This window comes from Artemia franciscana, chromosome 18, assembly GCF_032884065.1.
Source record: "Artemia franciscana chromosome 18, ASM3288406v1, whole genome shotgun sequence".
Lineage (NCBI taxonomy): Eukaryota > Metazoa > Arthropoda > Branchiopoda > Anostraca > Artemiidae > Artemia > Artemia franciscana.
Genome location: NC_088880.1, coordinates 15,009,820 through 15,016,616, shown reverse-complemented (window position 1 = coordinate 15,016,616; position 6,797 = coordinate 15,009,820).

Sequence of the window (6,797 nt, the reverse complement as noted above, 5' to 3'; positions counted from 1 at the left end):
TGAAATCAAGAGTATTTACCCATTGAATAGACCAAAGTATTTACCCAACTAAACGGCAGAATATAATTTGATAAATTTCTGCATAAACAAGAGCTAAGAGCTCTTATGACACTTGTGACGAGTCAAGAAGAGCTAAGAGCCAAGAGATCATATGGTATGAGCTCTTACAAAATTCTATGAATTTAAAAGAGGCTTATTTAAAAGGAAAATAAGAGGCTTAATGCCGGTCAGGATTTAAAATAAGAGCTCTGAGTTACGATGTGTTTCTAAATATCAAAATTCATTAAGATCCGATCACCCACTCGTAAGTTTTAAATACCTGATTTTTTCTAATTCTTCCTCTCCCTTTAGCCCCCCAGATGGTCAAATTTGGGAAAACGACTTGAATTTGAGCAGGTCCCTGACACGCCTACCGATTTTCATCGTCCTAGCACGTCCAGAAGCACCTGACTCGCCAAACCACTGAACCCCTGCCCCGACTCCCTCAAAGAGAGCGAATCCAGTACGGTTCCGTCAATCACGTATCAGGGACATTTGCTTATTCTATCCACCAAGCTTCATCCCAATTCCTTCACTCCAACTGTTTTCCAAGATTTCCCCCTCCAACTCCCCCCAATCTTAAAGATCTGGTCGGGATTTGAAATAAGAGCTCTGAGACATGAATTCCTTCTAAATATCAAATTTCATTAAGATCCGATCACCTATTCGTAAGATAAAAATACCCCAATTTTCCCGTTTTCGAAGAATTCCGGTTTCCCCCTCCAACTCCCCCCAATGTCACAGGATCTGGTCAGAATTTAAAATTAGAGGATCATAGCACAAGATTCTTCTAAATATCAAATTTCATTAAGATCTGGTCAACCGTTCGTAACTTAAAAATACTTCAATTTTTTCCGAATTAACGGCCCCCCCACTCCCCCCCAGATGGTCAAATCGGGAAAAAGACTATTTCTAATTTAACCTGGTCCGGTCCCTGATACGCCTGCCAAATGTCATCGTCCATGCTTACCTGGAAGTGCCATAAAGTAGCAAAACCGGGACCGACAGACCGACAGAATTTGCGATTGCTATATGTCACTTGGTTAATACCAAGTGCCATAAAAATGACAGGGATTTAAAGCGCAAGCCCTAGGTTAGCCAATATGAAAGATGTCCCTAGAATGTTCAGGGCCACTAGTTCAATTGTGTAACAAAACTTACTAATAATCCCCACTCATCGTATATCCTAGGACTTTTTAATAAATAAAAAAATATTAATGTTAAAATCATGAAATTTTGTAACCATTATAATTTGTGTAAAATCTTATATCGTATTGCTTAAAAAAATAAATACAGTGAAAAAATTACATCTAGTGAGAGCTGAAGGGCTGAGCTTCCGACAGGAGTGACCGAAGCGAGCCTTGGGAGCCAGCAAAAGCTTCTGCTTCATGTTTGGACAAATCCAGAACTAGACTTAGCTCATTTTTCCACTGTGTTGGGATTTTTACACCAAGACATGTCTACCTTTCTGTTAGAAAAATAGGAAATGAGGGGTGGCGGGGATCATGGATGGGATTTTTACCTTCAATCATACATATTAAAATTCCTTGCATAATTCCAGTTTTAACGAAATCAAACATGTCTACATTTCTACTAAAATAGATCAATGAAGAATATGCCAATTTTATAATTCAGGGCCCTTGCCCCTGAGGTTGCACGATTTATGCTCATGTCCCCTTAAAGGCAGGTTATTTGGACCTTTAGACGATTCTAAAAAAATGGTAGTCTCAAAATCTTAATCAGGTGTGGGTTGAGGGAAACGAAGCGGGATGAGGAAAATGACCAAAAGTTAAGAAAGATTATAAGCTATACAAAAACCTTACATTAGATCTAAATTCCCCCAGAGCTATTGATGGCAAACAGAGCGTTAACGTGGCCTCTCCACTCGTCCTAAAGCTTTGCCCTTCTAGGACTCACGAGGTCTCATCCGTCCTTCGACCTCTGTCATCGTTCCTCTGTAAGGGACTTTTGGGACACCCTCGTTTTTTTCGATAATCTGGCACCCAATCGTAGGCTATCCAACGAAGGTGGCTTTGTTGATTGCGAAAGACATGTCTCAGATATTCCCACCTCTTTTTTGACAGCAGCAATAACGGGCCGGCTCTTTCTAATTCGATTTTCACAGTTGCTAGGTTTTTGTTAGCAGCTTAAATTTGGAGTTCTTCTCAGGAGCACATTTTCAAATTGAAATATCCTCTATTGAGCTTTTGGTTCATTTCCAGCACTCACTAGCATAGAGGAGTATGGAGAGTAAGTTGCTATTAAAGAGAACTTACTTCCACCTCATAGGAAATATTTCAAACAAAAACGAGCTAAACAATTACTTGAGCTCCATTGGATTTAGGGAGGATGAGCTGCTAGTGACTCCTTTGTAGTTGAAATTTACTATTTTATCCGCAAGTTAATTTAAATATCCGGTTACAGCGGTAGCTAGCAACCTAGCAAGAGATGATCACGTCCCATTCCAAGAAATGCAATAGCCCATAACTCCTAAAAGTAGAGTCAGGTCGTAACACCAAGTATACTAGTAGAATCACCTTGTCTGAAACCACTTAGTTAGGAAACTTACAGCCTCTTGGCTTGAATAACGAGGAAAACATGTTGGCTGGAAAAACAAGTGCCTGAAACTACGATATTTTACATTGACGCCATCTTTTTGTTTCTTACGCAGCTAGGGCAGCACTGGTACATCATAGAGACCTGTTTAATGGCTCATTTTAAAGGAAGTTGATGTATTTAAAAATGTTTCGTAATTAACAAAAGTAATTTTAAAATGTAATCAATTTTTTACGACAAACTGCATTTTTGTTCGACATTATAGTAGCAAATGATATTAACATCATCTTGCATAGGAAGGTTATTGCATAGGAAGATTATAACATTATGGAATGCTTGTAGAAACAATTATATAAAATGATTTAATTCTCTTATAGTTTAAAAAAAATATTGATTTGTGACTATATTAAAGCACAGGGATTTTGGGGTGCGAAATTCTTAATAATTAGGGCAATTTCAGCAAATTAAAAGTTTTAACATCGTCCACATTTTTACAAGATCAGGTTTTTTTTTTAAAAATCCCTAGCTCATTGCAGCTATGTCTTCTTTAATGTCTATGTCTTTTTTTGTTATAGTTCTAAAAAGAGAAATCCAACCATATTTTTCGTATAGTTTATTATTTAATATAAAGTTAGTCAAAAACCTTTTTTTTCGTTATTTCTAAAAAGTGGAATCCAACCGCATTTTTTGTACAGCTTATTATTTAATGTAAAGTTAATCAAACGAGTACCCACCAATAGCCTTATATTATTCCACTGGAAAACATAAACAAATCAGTCGTGACGCCATAGGCACTTTAAAGGGACCTATAGACGCTACACTTCCTTAATGTTCTGAGATCACAAAGAGGTTTAGCAGCGATTCCCTCAAGACGCAGCTGTTATTAATCTTCAACGTAATAGGGAGTATTTTCTTCAAGATGCAGGTGTTTGGTACGTAATATGGGATTGTTTGCCTACGTTGAGGATGACGTAATCTTGCGTTACTTATTAGACCTTACAATTTGCTTCAGTATTATTCGTGCATTGGAAGAATAAACATCTAAATCTTATTTTTCAAGGGGTCACGCCTGTCCAAATCAACGTGCCATATCTCCCATGCTAAGTATTTTTTAGTTTGCTATTGCTAAAGACTCGTGGGATTTTGTCGTTCTTTCTATTGTTTTTAGAAGGAAAAGGGAGGAATATTTTAAACGGAGAAAAAGCTAAAGCCGACACATATTTTCACTGAAATTTGAGATAAAGCCCAAAACCTATTTTAGGTTTGCTTTATAAACTGCTGCGTTTGATATAACTATAAATAGTACCAAGAAATTGAGCAAAAAAATATTCTTTAAAGTAAATAGAAATTTTACTACGCGATAAGTGATTAATGAACACATTCCCTTCGAATATTTCGTATACCTGCTCGGATATTTAGAAAACAACCAACAAAGAGTCTCCTATCTGTCAAATTAATACAAATCTTGACAAATAAAGTGAGGAAAGGGGTTTTCCACTTGGCACCGGGTAAACATGGTTTCGGTGCTAAGGAGCAAGTTCGACGATATTCAAAGATTTGCAAAGAGCAATCACAAATCACAGTTTGTTTATAGCACGCGATCAAATGACAAAGTAAAATAATAGGCCATCAAAAAAAGGAATACGCAAGGTTTGAAAGAGGAATAACGACCATGAGCCGGGAATGAGGATGAGGAAGGTCCTGTCCCACTCCTATACGGAATAAATTCTGCTCATTTTGGGGTTAAGTATTACGCTTTACTTTGATAATAGCAGCACAAACCAGAAATATTCTCGGAAATCAAGAGGCAATAAATATCAATTTTACATTTTTGATGCGTTTTTAAAGTTTTTGCCCCCCCCAAAAAAAAACAATAACCCCCAAATAAAAGTTCTGGATACGAACCTGAGAATTAAACCTCCACCCTCCCCTCCTCTGTCCCTTAGAACTTCTCCATCTGTTGAGTAGGCAATCTAGGAGGTAAAATGTCTTTTCACTGCGAATGGACTAACTATGACAAAATGGATGGAAATTCGAAAACATATCTGTCTAGAATAGAAAATTAAATGGGAAATAAGACTTAAAAAAAAACAACTCACAACTACTACTACCAAGTTCAAATGTTGCTAGAGTGTTCGGACATCAAAACCGTGCATTTTGCAGGTTTTTTTTTTTTTTTTGGGGGGGGGGTAAGAGAAAATGCATATTGAAAAGGTTGTCACGGGTCATTAATTTTGCTTCCAAACTTTGTTTTGAGAGGGCGAACATGTAAAAATATGTAAAAAACTTCTTATTTTACCTATGCTTAATATCCCTTGTTTCTTCAACGAGTAATAATTCATTAGTTATAGGGGCGTATATATAATTTAGGTGTACATAACGCAAAATATATTTTTGTTAAATCTAAGGGGGTAATTTCGTTTGATTTTTTTGTCCAACAGAAACACCAAAAAAAGTTTTTCTTGATTAAAATGCCAAAAAAAAACATTTTAAAATCAAGTTACAAAATTTTCAGAGAGGGGAGATCGCCTTCTCCCGATTAAAAACCATGTTTCCCATATAGATTTGAATTTTCTATAGTTTTCGATTTACTTACGGCGGGTTGAGGTTTTTCTTTGGATCTTTGCTTTAGGAAAGCGGGTATATAAAAATACATGAGAAGTATATTTTTTTGAATGTGCTATTTATCTTGGATTTTCTCGTAGGGACGTCCATAGGTGGAGGTAGTGGAGTAGTTTTGATGCTCTTTTGCAATAAAGTCCCGAGAACAGGTTTGTTCAAAGAAAATATAAAATTTAATCTTCGGGAGGGTGGCGAAATATCTAGAAGGGAAAATTGCTCATCACCCTAAAATTGACAGTCCTGTTTTCCAAATAGATTTTTATTTTCTATAGTTTTACTTTACTTACTGCAGATATAAATTCAATTAGCGTGTGTCAATCCCTGTTGGCTGAATACAGAGAGTATTGTGTGTTAAAATTTATTTATTTTATTCGGATAAGAAAAAGGTGAATAACAGCTTCAGTCTTGTACTCAAATAAAATAAAACGAGTTTTTTTTCAACTGAAAACTTAACAACATTAACTTGGGGCAACATTAAAACTTAAAAAAACAGAAATTATTACATATAAGAGGGGGTTGCCCCTCCTCACCACCTTGCTCTTTACGCTAATTTTTCAGTACTTTTAAAAAAGTTTCTTATTGTTGCAAGGCTTAGATTATCCAGAGGCTTTGAGTGTCCAAAATAAACATTTTAGCAAAATGGATGAATTTTCGGTAGAATATCAAAAGTATTGGGTTCTTTTTTCACAGTTGGAAAAAGTTTAAAAAATAGAAAGATAAGTCTATTTATAAAGTTTAATAATGGAGACACAGTAATGGCGCAGGAGTCAAAAACAGTTCGAAACTACAGGCACTTAAAAAGGCCAAAAAAGTCTTGTTAAATTTTTCAAGGAGGATTATGTAAGGAGAGCATTAGGTTCTGATTTGTATGACTGTATAGCACAAATTACGCTGTAAGAGATTTGGTTCGATAAGAGATGGTTCGAACCCACTTTCAAAGACTATAAAGAAAGATAGTAAGGCCATTTTTGAGGGATAAAGAACGTCCCAGTGCCAAAGACATTGCTTTTTGACAATCCATCTGGGACCAAAGGAAAAGCAAACCGTCCTGTATAAATTGGAGAGGTCGTAAGAAAGGACTTAAAAAACTGAACTTCATGGAGAGGATAAAGACAGTGGTGTTAATTGGGACGGAGTTCGTAGAGGAATCTTCAGCCCATCTACATATTTCCCCGTAAATATTGAAAAGCTTTTTTATGGTATTTTTATTGAAAAATACCTTTTTAAAGGTATTTTCACTGCAAAAACAAGAAATTCCCTCTTTCTTAGATTTTTGAAATGTATCTAGACCCCCCCCCCCAACCCCCCAAAAAAAGTGAATTAAAGCCATTGAGTAAAAGATAAAGATTTGAACAGATTGAGGTGAAGGAGTGCGGTTACGTTTGTTGGCCTGAGGGGGCTTGGTACTGCAGTGAGTTGTTAGCAGTAGTAGCAGTGTCAAATATCTTCTCATATTTTCTGAGTAAATACTCCATGTTTTAAAGAATTATTGTTTGCACTCACTGGCTTATGCGTTTGGAATATTTCGTCTTTACCGACAACTCTACCTTACTCATCTGTTAATATTTAAATAGAAAGTA